Source organism: Rana temporaria, chromosome 1 (assembly GCF_905171775.1).
Source record: "Rana temporaria chromosome 1, aRanTem1.1, whole genome shotgun sequence".
Classification (NCBI taxonomy): domain Eukaryota; kingdom Metazoa; phylum Chordata; class Amphibia; order Anura; family Ranidae; genus Rana; species Rana temporaria.
Genome location: NC_053489.1, coordinates 309,256,923 through 309,272,596, shown reverse-complemented (window position 1 = coordinate 309,272,596; position 15,674 = coordinate 309,256,923).

Below are 15,674 nucleotides of genomic sequence, written 5' to 3'. Positions count from 1 at the left end.
AGAGCAGTTTGCAGAAGAGAAGTCCAAAAACAAGCCAAAGTCAGGGTATCAAGCAGACAGGGTTAGTGAGAGCAAGCCATGTCAGGGATCAGAGGGCAGCACAGATAACAGGTTTCAGGACACACAGAATCTGCAGACCAAACAGCAAAGAGTCTTTGGAGCACTCACTTTAAATAGCCCCTTTGGTGACAAAGTTGGTGACAGGCGCATGCGTGTGTATGCTTGCGTGTGCACACGCTGATGTGCTGTGAATGTGCGAGCCTGCCATGCGATTCCTGCTGCACGGCCATGTCTTCCCTGACAATGGCAGTTATGGAGGCATTGAAGCAGAGGATGACATACATCAATCTTTAAAAGATAGTTTTCAGTCCCCAGTAACCTTCGGAGTAGTATGTGGTTGGGCAAGTTCCAGATAGTGTAATCCTCAGTGACCTCTGGAACTCTGATTCTCATGCCTCCACAAACTTATGGTGCTTGGGCTCTTTTTTTTTTTTCAAAGTCTGCGAAAGGACCCAAGAATTTGTGGCATCAAGAAGGATCATTATTGGTTGGCAAACCTCTTTGACCACTTTAACAAGGGGAAAGTCTCGGAAATCATCCTTCCCTCTCAGAGGGAACACAGGATGACATATATTGAGGACACCTTAAAGAGAAGTTTATGTAACACCTTTACAGATAGGTAGGTTATGGTCTAATGGAAAAGGTATTTTTGAGGCTGCTGTTGGTTAAAGGAGAAGTGGTGGAGAAGGGTGGTGGAGTGGTGGAGAAGCCTAAGTGATGCTTTTGAAACATTTTTTAGTCCTCAGCGCCCAGGGCTGTCAGCTTCAAGAACCCATTGGCAGCATCTGCATCATATGGTGGAAGATTATCTAGGGGCAAAAAAAGAAGAGTTTTCCAGTAGACGATGCACTGGGTCATGAGGATAGACCACTGGCCAGAACTTGCCCAGTATGCAATTGAGTTGATAGGCTGCCCTGCATTCAGCGTGCTTTCTGAATGGGCATTCAGTGCTACAGGAGACTTTGTGACAGATAAAAGAGTGGATCTGTCCATACACTCTGTTGACCGGCTGACATTTGTCAAAATGAATCAGTCCTGGATTAGCAGTAGCTATTAAGCTCCTGATGCCAATGTTGCTAATTAAATTTGTTGGGAATCTGGAATCTCTGCAAGACTGTCTAGGCTGCCTAGCTTTGTTGATGTTTATTTTATCTTTAAGTCATTTTTTGTAAAAGGTTTTATGGGCACAATTAACACCCAAGGCCAAATGTTATTGCACATGTGTGACAAGTGCTTATAATTTTTATTTCTTTACATCATGGTCCAGTCCTGCACTCCCCAAGAGTAACTGTGAGGGGTTACAATGTGCAGGCACTGTTAACATTTAAGGCCCAATTTTCCACATCTATTTGACAGGTGCATATAATTTGTTTTTAAAGCAAGGGCAATTCCTGCTCTAATCAAGAGTACCTCTATAGGGTAACGGTGTGGGGGATCCACCAACATTCAAGGCCCAATATTTACACACCTGTGTGACAGCCAGGTGCATATAATTTTCATTTTTTGCAGCAGGGTCCAGTCTTGTGCCCTCTAAGAGTAACTGTGTGGAGTTATAGGCCCGGATTCACAAAGCACTTACGTCGACGTATCTACAGATACGCCGCGTAAGTGCAAATATGCGCCGTCATGCGGACTCAGAAACCAAGATACGCCTAAAAATAGGCTTCATCTGACTGACGTAACTTGCCTACGCCGGCGTATCGTGGGCGCATATTTACGCTGGACGCATCTGGCGCTCCCATTGATTTTCTATTCAAATAGGCAACTGAGGGAGATACGGCGATTCACGAACGTACTTGCGCCCGACGCAGGCTACGCGATGTGCGCATAAGTTGTACGTCCGACCTAAAGTTATTCCTCATAAAGCAGGTGTAACTCAGCAACAGACGTGCACAGGTCAGCTGAAGAGCAGCTTCAGCAGCACCGTTATGGACGAGCTGAGCAACCACACTTGCAGGACAACACATCTGTATGCCAACATGCCAGGGGCAGCCATGGTCAAAGCACTACTGCGTCCACAGGCACGGAGGAGGACACGGGAGAGGATATACCGAACACACATGAACGTCTTTGGCATGGGGGAATCGGAGGTGTATCGCATCTTCAGAATCAGCCCTGATGCCATCCTGGAATTAGCCACAGCCCTGCATGATGAAATCACCAGCCAGACACAACACTCACATGCAGTGCAGCCACTGGTCAAGGTACTGGCAACGCTCCATTTCCTCGCCAGTGGATCGTTCCAACGTACAAGTGGAGTCGTGTCTGGGATGTCACAATCCACCATGAGCAGATGCGCGCACCAGGTTGTCCCCGCGATCCTCACACGCATGTCCCACCACATCATCAACCCACCCATGAGCATCTGCGGCAGAAGGCAATGCAAGATTTCTACAGAATTGCCGGATTCCCACGCACCGTGGGGGCCATTAATTGCACACATGTGGCACTACGGCCCCCCCGTGCCACAGAGCACATATACTGCAATCGTAAACAGTGGCATTCCATCAACGTACAGGTGATAGCCCAATGCCTCATATGGCACGTCCGTGCCAAACACCCCGGGGCCAGCCACGACAGCTACATATACCGTCAAAGCAACATCCCAACATAATTCGAACAGAACATGTACAGGGACAGCTGGCTGGTTGGTGAGTGACATGGGTGTCAGGCATGACTGTCCGACCCCATGATGCAGACATCACGAGGGGCACATTCACAGCTAACATCCTCCTGTCTTTTCCCTTCCAGGTGACTCGGCATATGCACTTGGGCCCCATCTCCTGACTCCATACCGGAATCCCCAAACCAGAGGAGAGAGAAGATACAATGCTGCACACATACGTACCCGTGTAGTGGTGGAGCGCACATTTGGCATCCTGAAGTCTCGTTTCCGATGCCTGGATACGTCCAGGGGGCCCTGTTGTATTCCCCAAACTTTGTGTGCCAGATCATTGGTGCATGTTGCGTGCTGCACAACTACGCCATGAGAAAGGGCCTGGAGATTGACATATGTGATGACCTGACCCCCAAACCAGACAGTCCCCCCCTAACCGAGGCTACCCCGTCTGCAGGAAACAGCAGTCAGGAGTTGCCTCGTGGAACGTATCTTTGCACGTTAAACACACACATTCATCATGGCACTAGGAGAATGCACGCATGCACACCACTGTGGTCCCTAGCTCACACACACCACATCCACCTCACATTGGTTTAGCCCAAGTCCACCGTGCAGGACAGCACATTCACACGGTCGTGGGGATAACCTCTCCCTGACGATCCAAGGTGACACGCCTTGCTGGCAGGAATGTCACCCACACACACATACACACACCCACACACCAGTCACACTGTAGCAGCACCGGGCAAACCCTGCCCCTGCAAACGGGTGTCCGGGTACCACTTCTGCACTCCTCACCATGTGCAGTGACAAAAAAATAATAAAAAAATAGGGATCATGCCCTTGCAGGAGGACGGCACACACCTCTGTGCACGTCCAAACAAAAAATATAGAGGGATCATGCCCTTACAGGAGGATGGCACATACTTCTGTGCACGTCCAACCAAAAAAAAAAAATCTCATGCTACAAAAATAAATCAAAGAGCAGTCATTTGCCCTCTCGTGAGCTAGGCCTGGTGCCACAGGTACGGCTCCTCAATTGTCTGGGGGGAGACTCGGTTGGGGGGGGTCATACATCAGGACGAGGTTCATCCCCTGGTCTGATGGCAGATGTAGCCTGCATGCCCTCCAATGCTACGGCAATGCGGCTGAGAAAAGAGTTATTATCCGCCTGCATCCGCAGCTGGCGGGTGGTGGTCTGCCGCTGGAGTCGCCTGTTGTGCTGACCTTCTGCCTGGATGGCAGCAGTGTTTGCCTGGATAACCTCCCCCAGGCACTTCACCTCCGCCACAAGGCCTGCTGCTGTGGCCTGCAGCTCCCCAATGGCCAGGGTATGTCGCTCCAGGCTGGCCTGCACAACCGAGGCATGGTCCCCAGATGGTGAGGGACCCCCTGCCACCATGTGGTGCCGCATGGCCTCAAAGGTGTTGGTTTGGTCACCCAGACATGTGACCATGGCTGCGCAGTTAGCGCTCACCTCCTGCAGGCAGTCCGACATCGAGCTGGTATGCTCAGCCTGCTGAGTGAGGCACTGCTGCATAGTGGCTGCAGTGCCCTGCACAGCTACTGTGCATTCAGCCTGGGTTTTGGCCGAGGAGGCCAGACTGTCTGCCACACGGCGCAGGTCACAGGCTAGATCACCCATGTGGCGTGTCTGCCTTGCCTACTCCCTCTGCAGCCCTTCTTGGAGGGATCTAGCTACACCCCTGGTCTTTCTTAAAGCCTTCCTGGGGGATGAAGAGGCTTGTGCCCATCTGGATGGGGTAGCCCTGAAGGGGGTAGCCCGGGAGGGGGTTCCCCTGGATGGGGTAGCCCTGGAGGGGGTTCCCCTGGATGGGGTAGCCCTGGAGGGGGTTCCCCTGATGGGCGGGGAGGTGTCTGAGGGTCCGGGGAAGGTGGAAGCCTCCTCAAAATAGAGGCATTCCTCCTGGTGGAGATCCACCGGCTCCTCCTTAAATATCTCTAGAGGAGAGGTGTGGGCTCTCGCCTCCACCGATATTACGGGGCTTCCCAGGGGGTCAGGCTGAGGCAGAGGATGTTCCGGGGATGGTGTGGGTCGGACACCGGCAGACGATGGCCCAGCTCCCTCCAGCACATCTGTGGATGACACAAAACATTCACATATTGGTGGACCCACACACTTGTCACATGTTTCCTTGCACCCCCTCACATGCTACACACCGAATGGGGGATAAAACACACTTACCTCTCCTTAAGTCCTGGTCACTGGAGTCAAAGCCCTCCATGCCCTCCACCTGCTCCCACTCCAGACAGCTGGCGATAACTTCCTCCTCATCAGTCAACCTCAGAGATGAAGCTGGTCCTCCTCCCGTGCCCCTGAGGTGCCTTCTCATGCCTGCCAGCTTATCCCGGACCCGACGTCTCATATTGTTTATTTTTTTCTGAATATCTTCGGATGTCCTGGTCTCATGCCCAAGAGCATTGACCTCCAGGGTGATCTTCTCATAGATCTCCCTCTTCCGTGCCTTGCTGGTACTGGCACTGTGTGCACCATGGAGGTACACATCGTACTGGCCTATAGCTGAGGTCAGGATAGCCCTCTCTTCCATGGAGACATTTTTCTTCCTCCTCTCCTTGTCCATCTTAGCAGCTGCCATGGCTCCACAAAAGTACTGTGCTCCAGGAGGGAAACAAGCAAACGGATGTACTTTTGCGCTGGACGGGCGTATGGCTGGGCATATTTATGCGCTCGGCGTAAGCCGGTGGGCCGGCGTATTTCAGGAAGTTGCGCCAGCATAGTTCTGAGCATGCGCACAGGGGTGCTGGGCAGCCGTCAGCGTCACGGCGCATGCGTCGTTCATGATACGGAAAACACTGCACTACGCTCAGACCATCATTTGCATGGGGTCACACCCACTTCCACCTACGCCGGCTTACGCCTTTCGAAATCTAAGCCACGCCGACGCAGCTTTGGGAGCACTGGCTTCCTGAATTCCATGCTTGCCTCTCTGCGCTGCGTCGGCGTAGCATAAAGGAGATACGCTACGGCGGCATAAATATGCGCCGATGTATGTGAATCCGGGCCATAGTGTGCAGGCACCACCAAGGCCCAAATTTTCTGCACTGGTGTGACATAATTTTTAATCCTGCACTTGCCAAGGATAATTGTGAAGGGTTATGGTGTGAAGGCACCACCAATATCCAAGGTCCTGTTACTTCTATCCAAAATCTGTGAAAGTGACACCAGAATTTATCAAAAAAATCTCTAATCTCGTTCCAAGGGCACTAAAATGTGGCCTCATCATACAGACTGGCCCCCCAAGCCGTTGTGTACAAAATAAAGAATAAAGAAAGCTTGCAAGGAAAACTAATTTACATTTTTTTCTATTATTTTTCTATGTATATATATATATATATATATATATGAATAAAGTTGGAGTATAGCCTCATATAAAAATAAATGAAAATCTATAAAAACGTACCATCATCCAAATTAATTATATAAAAGAGAAGGGATGGGGGCAAAAGAAGAGTTGCTGAAGCTAGACTTGATAACATGCCTACCCAGATTTTGGTGGACTATTTCGGTACTGATGAAAAATGATAAAAAGCAGTTGCATAAAAAGAATTTATTACAAATAAAAATTATACAGAACAATCATATTGATCAAAGATTGGACGATTTCTCTACTAGTTTCGCGGGTTTACCGCTTCCTCAGGAGAGCCAATCTATAAGATACATAATACAGTAAAATCATAAATTACAGTTCAGCAGCAGTAAAAAATTGCATAAAAAACAGTAGGGGTAGCTTACCCGGTGGGTAATAAAACAGTTGCGGAGGCAAATTGCCCAATTGGTTTCCCCCCCGCGGCGGACTTGGGGGAATAGCACGTGGATCTCTATAGATAAAGAACATATATCTGATTGGAATTATGTAGGATGTAAGGTATATATATATATACCGTAACATATACATATATACATACATATACACACATATGTATATCTCAAGCATGGTCGGGTTGATGGAGGGGGGAGGGGGAGGGGGGAAGAAGGGGGGGAGACGGAATGGGAAGGGAGGGTAGGGGGGGAGGGAAAAGAAGGGGGAGGAAATCCGACCATGGGAATAATTAACGGTAACACTTACCAGCATAATAGCATCTTTGGATGCATTAAAAGAGGAGGAGTCCTGGTAAGGTGCATAACTGTGGACAGGATGGATTGAAGGACGCTGGCTATTGCAAGTGCCTGAGGGGTCATAGGGGGTGCTGAGTAAATTCTCGCTAGTAGTTGTCCAGTGAGGTGTCAACCAGGGTGATAACCCTATTGGTGACATGGGAAGCATGGTAATGCATGGGCTCAGATAGGCACCTATGGATATCCCTGGGGCACAGCAACCTGCGTCGGTACTCACGCAGCTATTAGTCACCAGGACCAAGATCCACGCTGCTCATCCATGGGCAGCAGCCCATTAAATGAGTTCCCCAACCAAGAGACGTTCAAAACGCCGCCAAGGCAGCGGCGTCTGACGTCACTGGGTCGGCTTCCCCGCACACAGCAGGTGTGCTGATCACAGCACTCCACCTGTGCGCTCGAGCCAGCCTCGGGGCGGGGTGCCCCGAGGTAGGGAGGAGTTAGCGGGGATGAATGGAAGGAACATCCCCAACAGGGGAAGCGCAAGTCCGCCGCTGTGGGGGGGGGGGGGCGGTAGCCGACCGCACTGTATACCCAGGGGATGCTATTAACAAAGCATACAAGGGAAATAAACAACAAATAAAAACATCAAGTCTAGCTTCAGCAACTCTTCTTTTGCCCCCATCCCTTCTCTTTTATATATATATATATATATATATATATATATATATATATATATATATATATATATATATATTAGATAGATAGATAGATAGATAGATAGATACAATTTTGCTATACACAGTACAGATGCACCACTTTACAGGCAGACTAACAATTTAAAGGAATTTTTCATTTTTATTGTTTCAATTTTTTTTGTTTACAAAAAGCTTTATTTGGAAGACAGGAAAATGAAAAAAAAAATCACAGTACAGAGTGACAGGTTTAAACGGTAATGGATAGATAAACATGAGGTATACAATAATGTGTTGTCAGGCAGAAAATAGATTAGGTGATACAATGGCAATATCTATTGGTTGAAAAATCACATTATATAGTGGTCTATATCCCAATTTAAAACATTTATTTATTTATTTATTTATTAAAATGCTTATAAAACACAGCGCAGTCTTACACACGTGCCTCGATGCGCTGGCGGGATAAAAACAGAACAGAAAAGGGGCAAAAACTACATCGACCAAACAAGTGACAATAAAACAATAACAATCAGCGAATAAAAAATATAAAACATACAAAGCTAAATATATAAAATTTTTGAGCTATCAGAATACTTAAAATTTAAGTCACCCCGAAAGCCTGGATATACAGTATAGCCATGTTTTTAACAATCTCCTAAACTTTAGGAGATCATTTTCCAGTCTTATATGAAGGGGCAAGGAGTTCCAGAACTGAGCTCCTTGAACTTCCAGGGTCCTCCCACCACATTTGTTTTTAGCAAATTTGGGGATGTTCAACAAAGCCAAATTCTCAGACCGCAGCGATCTAGTAGGCACATGTCTGATGAATTTTTCTCTGAGATAGCCCGGTCCAAAACCATGGATGGCCTTATGCACAAGACACCCCGTCTTAAACTGAGCCCGTTGTGCCACGGGCAGCCAGTGTAAGGCTTGTAGGGATGGAGTGATGTGATCGTACCGGCCCACGCCCGTGAGTAACCTGGCAGCCGCATTCTGCACCAGCTGAAGCTTGTGCAAGATGTTCTTAGACACACCCATATACAGGGCATTGCAATAATCAAGTCGACTACCAACCATTGCATTGACCATAGAGATTTTGTCAGAGTCCTCGATAAAGCGAAACGTAGATCTCAGGAGTCTCAAGTGGAAGTGGCATACACTTACCACTTGATTCACCTGGCTACGCAATGCCAACTTAGAATCAAGGATAACCCCCAGGTCCCTGACTTTAGAGACTGGTACCGGACTCGGTATAAAGGAGTCTGGCCAGTCGGGCATCTTACTAGGGCAATCATGGTTACTGAAGATCATAGTTTCAGTTTTGGAGCCATTAAGCTTGAGGTAATTGGCTCCCATCCAGGTTCTAATCTCCTCCAAACAAGAGGCAAGATCAACCTGCCTCTCGTTGGTCCTGGGGAGGCGGAAGTATATCTGGGTGTCGTCTGCGTAGACGTGGAAGAGAAGGTTATGGCGGCGTATGATGTACAACAATGGTCTCATGTAGATATTAAACAGGATGGGTGATAATGCCGAACCCTGAGGGACCCCACAGGAGAGAGAACTATCAGCAGAGTAATACGGTCCCAATCTTACCCGCTGAACTCTCTCCTGCAGAAAAGAGGCCATCCATGCCAAAGCAGTACCATCATTGCCAGCCACAGTCCCTAGTCTTTCCAACAGTCTGGTATGATCAATGGTGTCGAAGGCTGCAGACAGATCCAGAAGTACTAAGGCCGAGGTGTCATTCCTATCCAAAGACCAGAGGAGATCATCCTGGACTTTAACCAAGGCCGTTTCAGGGCCTCTACCAGGTCGGAATCCTGACTGGAGGTCATCAAAGATGTTGTTAAATTCCAAGTGAGGCTGATACTGCCATACCGCTGCTCTTTCCATGATCTTAGCAAGGAACAGTAAGGTGGAAATGGGTCGATTGTTACTGAGCACAGAGCGTGGCAAGTTAGAATTCTTCAGCAGTGGTATAATCACCGCCTGCTTTAGAATACTTGGCACCACTCCAGATGAAAAAGATGTGCTTTCTCTGTGATAGGTGGAAATAATTAAACTAAACAGGACTAACAAAGGGAGAGATATATGAGACATAAATTGTTGGATGGGTTGAACAATGTATAAGTATAGTCTTTACGGTGGAGACCAGTAGATCCACTTGTTATTAAAGGTTTGTAAACTATCTGATAGTGTATGGTGGATTCTCTCAGATAATCTGAGTGCTTACATCCTGGATAAAGCCTGGGACCAGAGTAGGACGGATGATCTCCAATTTAGGGCTATCATCCACTGAATGGAACTGATCAAAGAATGAATCAGTCTGTTGCAGGGTGGGGGGACATTTGGGACATCAGCATACAGAAAGCTGGCTGACAGCGGACTGCAACACCATTCTAACAGAATTGGTGCCAGCAAATTATCGCATTCAAATGCAAAACAGAGTGGGACAAAGAGGGGGGGGGGGCTGGCGGTGATCCACAAGACTCACCTCTCGATCACCAAACCAGTCCTTCAAAACTCGCTTCCATTCATGGAAACCCTCACTCTGCAGCTGCAAACAAATCCCCAAGATACGGTCCATATGCTACTTTGCTATAGACCACCAGGCCCAAAAATGCACCTTCTCACGTCATTGACGGAATTTATCTCCACATATACTCTAAACATCAAACACCTCTTGGTGCTTGGGGATTTCAACCTCTGGGCCAACTCCTCGCTGGACCCCGTAGCCGACGCCTGCATCGACCATCTGGAAGGATTAGGTCTGCAGCAACTAATACAAGGCCCCACTCTTGCCTCAGGCCATACACTCAATCTCATTCTCAAACAAGATTTGGAAATTGACGTCCTGGAAAATGAGCCGCAACCATGGACCGATCACCATGCCATCAAATTCACAATCACCAAAAATGCCAGCCCAAAAAAAAACGACAAAACTGGTGACAACTCACTGGACTAGATCTCAGAAGAAGCTCCACTCGGAACTCTTCAAAACAACACTAGGGAACAAAATAAAAACAACCCAACAAAAACAAACAGCCACAGGAACACTTGACGCCATCAACAAGGCGCTACTGCAGTCAGCTGACTTAGTAGCACCAAAACGCAAAACTTGCATCCGGAAAAACAACTCCAGCTGGTTTAATGACCAGCTGACGTTGCTAAAGCAAGAGCGTAGAAGAGCAGAAGCTGCGTGGAAAAGGTGCTCATCAGATAAAAACCACACCATTTACAAGATAATAACAAAGAAATATCACAAAGAAATCTTCACGGCCCAAAAAAATAATTTCTCCAACATCGTCGCAAATGCCCTTAACCGCCCCCGAGAACTCTTCAAGCTGGTCACTCAGACTATGAATCCTGCTTGTTTAGAGGCCCTCAATTCTGATTCACAAGAATTTTGCAACAAATTATCGGATTATTTCATTAATAAAATCGAAAAAATCCGTGAAAGTATTTAGCAAAATGGAACCGTCACCAACTCCCTCCCAAATCACAAACCTAATACCCACATAAATCCGCTGTAATCACCAAAATTCACTCTAAAACCCATTTCCATCGATGCCACTAAAAATATCATCGGGACTCTGCGTAATAGCACAGCACCCAATGATATCATCCCCACTAAACTGCTGAAAGAAAGTGCCGATATACTGGCACCAGCTATCACGCAGCTCATAAACCAATTATTCAAGGAGGGCACGGTGCCCACCTTGCTGAAACAAGGTACAATAAAACCAATTCTAAAAAAACCTACCCTCGACCCCAAAGACCCAAACAACCGGAGGCCCATAACAGCTCTAAATGTCTTCTCCAAGGTAATGGAGAAAGTAGTTGTACAACAGCTGCAACTGCATTTAGACACCCATAAATTACTCGACCCGTTTCAATCAGGCTTCCGTCCGGGTCACGGAACAGAAACAGTGCTGCTCAAAATATGGGATGACGCTCTAGAGGCCGCAGACGAAGGAGAATCTTGTCTCCTGATACTGCTGGACCTAAGCGCGGCTTTTGACACTGTAGACCACGGACTACTACTGGCTAGGCTAGCTGAAGTAGCCGGAGTCGCTGAAGGTGTTTTAACCTGGTTCTCCTCCTTCTTGGAAAACCGATCACAAATGGTGAAACTGGGGTCTTTCACTTCTGAAAAACGTATGCTGTCATGCGGAGTCCCTCAGGGATCTCCCTTATCGCCCGTATTGTTTAATACCTATCTTCGCCCTCTCTTTGAAATCATCAGTAACCAGAAGTTACTTTACCACTCCTATGCAGACGACACACAACTGTATTTCCGCATCTGCAACAAAAAGGATCATTCTCTTGGACTAGAGAAATGCCTCACTATAATAGATAACTGGATGACAAACAGTTATCTTAAACTCAATGGTTTGAAAACAGAACTTCTCCTGTTTCACGCTAACCGGAAAAATCACCCCGCGTCAACATGGACTCCCCCGCCCATTCTAGGGAAAACTATCACCCCTAGCACCAAAGTCAAAAGTCTTGGAGTCATTTTCGATACCTACATGACAATGGATGCACAAATAGGGTCAGTAGTCAGCGGATCCCACCATCTGCTGCGCCTACTACGCAGACTCACGCCCTTTATCCCGAAAGAGGACATTGCAGTCGTGGTGGGAACAATCATCAATTCCAGACTCGACTATGCAAATGCCCTCTATCTAGGACTCCCCAAATACCAAATCACTTGTCTGCGAGTCATTCAAAATACGGCCGCTCGACTAGTGACTGGAAAAAAACCATGGGAATCAATCTCACCTTCACTGAGATCCCTTCATTGGTTGCCAGTAAAAGACAGAATCACTTTCAAGGCACTCTGCCTAATGCATAAGTGTATTCAAGGAAACGCCCCCCAATATCTATGCGAAAAAATAAAAGCCCATAACACCAATCGCATTCTGCGATCCACCAATCAAAACCTCCTCCAGATACCCAAAGCCAGATACAAGTCCAAAGGAGATCGAAGATTTGCAGTCCAGGGACCTCGCCTGTGGAATGCACTACCAACCACCATCCGACTGGAGTCGGACCACTTGGCCTTCAGGAGAAAGATTAAAACCCATCTCTTCTGAGGTCAAGGGGTTCCTTACCCATGAAATGGATACAGCGCCCAGAGGCGATTCAGTTCGCATGTGTTGCGCTTTACAAGTCTCTCACTCACTCAATAGGCATATTAGAGGAGAGAGGGTAATTTTTGATTTGCAGGTAGATTCCAGTTTATTAGTTATTGCCTGCCAGATGGGATCTAATAATTTACAGCTCCAAAAAATGTGAAGATAGTTTCCTTCCTCTGGGCATCCCCTGAAACAATAAAACAAAGTATCAAATATAAAAGAATCAAATAATTCAAAAAATGATAAAACAGCGCTAAAAGAGTGATTAAAATAGCTTGTGAAGGAGCTTAAAAGAGGATCTGCAACAGTGATGCGTGGAGTGATCACTCGAAAGGTGTTAAGTGCACCCTACACCAATCAGGTGAGTGCACCCAAACAGAGCTGGAACTGTGGAATATCTCCCCTGAAAGGGGTAGAGCTTACCACGGTCAGGAACAGTATGTGTTAATGGTCCCATGAATGCATCACTCTCAGTCCTCAAATACTGTCACGGACGGTCATAGGGGGACACATGGAATGAGACAGATAGACAAGGTACAAAAAATAGTGCAGTAGTCTAAAAATCAGAGCACCCTATGTGTAATAAATAAATCCCCTATTGTATTGCCCGTACAGAGAAATCACTTGTAAATGAGTAAAATAGATGGATAAGCAGAGTGATATCACCGCAGTCACCGCCGTTCTTTCAACGCCGGAGGCCGCACAGGTCCTATGGAGCGTGGTGCTGTGATCGTCGAATCCGGCTCCGGCTCCAGATTCGACGATCACAGCACCACGCTCCATAGGACCTGTGCGGCCTCTGGCGTTGAAAGAACGGCGGTGACTGCGGTGATATCACTCTGCTTATCCATCTATTTTACTCATTTACAAGTGATTTCTCTGTACGGGCAATACAATAGGGGATTTATTTATTACACATAGGGTGCTCTGATTTTTAGACTACTGCACTATTTTTTGTACCTTGTCTATCTGTCTCATTCCATGTGTCCCCCTATGACCGTCCGTGACAGTATTTGAGGACTGAGAGTGATGCATTCAAGGGACCATTAACACATACTGTTCCTGACCGTGGTAAGCTCTACCCCTTTCAGGGGAGATATTCCACAGTTCCAGCTCTGTTTGGGTGCACTCACCTGATTGGTGTAGGGTGCACTTAACACCTTTCGAGTGATCACTCCACGCATCACTGTTGCAGATCCTCTTTTAAGCTCCTTCACGAGCTATTTTAATCACTCTTTTAGCGCTGTTTTATCATTTTTTGAATTATTTGATTCTTTTATATTTGATACTTTGTTTTATACTTTTAAATGGTCTTCCATTTTGTTTAAATAGCTGCTTCTAGGATTTTACCATTTCTATTTATTTACTGGTATTTCCTGCACTCCTTTGGAGATTGACACATCACCTATCACTTGGGCTGTGTTTTCTAAACACAGCACTTTGGCGCCGGGCGTGCATTGTTGGCCTTTTTCTTGCACCTCACGTTCTATCCCCTGAAACAAGCAGGAGAAACAGTGGTGGTAGAAGGAGTGGATTTTTGCTGGAGTCATATACCATCTTGTAAACAGTTTTAACAGAGTTTCCTTAAATGCTACTGCACAGTTGCATTTGCATAGATTATCAGTCATCTTATACCAGGACTCAGCTGTAAGCAAACAGTCTAAGTCAGTCTCCCAGCTGAGCATTGGGTTTGTTTTCTCAGGTTGATGTGAGCTATTCAAATAGCTATAAAAGAGGGAAATTAAGCCTTTGTCCCTAGGAGAGGATATACAAATGTGCTAAAATAATGTGTTGGGTGGTTTAATAGGTAACGAATAGTAGGTAGCATAGAGATTTTGTATTAAGAGATATTGGGGAAACTCAGAGGCAGGAAGTTTAAATTTGGACCGAAGTGTGGTAAAGGTGGGGAATTTCTGATCAATTACTAGTGATTTGAGTGTAGTCAGTTCTCTTTGGGTCCAACTGTGGAAGAGGGATTTGTCTAGATAAGCTGGGGAGAATCTATGATCTCCCAGGTAAGAAGCCAGTGGTGGGGTCTCTGAGGAGAGACCAAAGGATAATTTAATTATATTCCACAACTGTAGGGAGTGTGCTACTATTGTATTACTTTTAAGTAGAGAGTGGTGAGATTTCATGTTGGACCATAAAATACCCTTTAAATTCAAGGGGGCTATGGAGGAGGATTCGAAGTTCAACCATGGGATAAGAGTTTCAAAGGCAAACCATTGTGCCATCTGCGAGAGTCTTGCAGCTAAATAGTAGTGCCACAGGTGTGGAAGGCCGTAACCACCTTTACTTTGGGGTCTGTGCATAATATTGTAACTACATCTAGGTTTACGGTTATTCCATATAAACTTGTTTATTTCACGTTGAAGGGCATCTATGCGTGTTTTTGGGATGTTGATAGATAGGGCCCGGAAAATGTAGAGTAGCTTGGCAAAGATTGTCATTTTAAAGGCACAGATCCTACCTAAAAATGAAATATGATATAAGGTCCATATCTTAATTAAGGAGCTTATATGGGAGAAAAGAGGGATATAATTATCTTTATATAATAGCTTATGGGAGGCTGTTATAAACACCCCAAGGTATTTAAAAGAGTGAAGCCTATCCTGAAGGCCAACACCTGAAAGCTGATCTTGTTTCTGCTGAAAAGGCTATCTTGTCATTTAATGAGGAATGCATGCAATTCCATGTCTGAAAGGGGCCAACTGAAGTGGTCTGGTGTGAGCCAAAGCACAGTTTGCTGTGCTTAGACATTATACATAACCATGAACAATTACAATAACTGCCCGAATGACTAATAATACAAAACAGCAAGTTTGATTATTTTGGCTCCTTATATTACCAGAGTCAACCTAGAAGCAGGTAACGTTTCACAAAACCCAGGAAATGTGTTCCTCTGGCAGGCTGTTGATTTTATTTCCTTAGCCTGTCAAGAAAAATGTGGCATTGAGGAAGATCTGTGGGATAAAGACTCTTGCAGAGTTCTTGCTTTTCAGGAGGGCAGCAGCAGAACCACATGTGGGAACAAGCCCTTAGAGTATTTTGTATTAGAA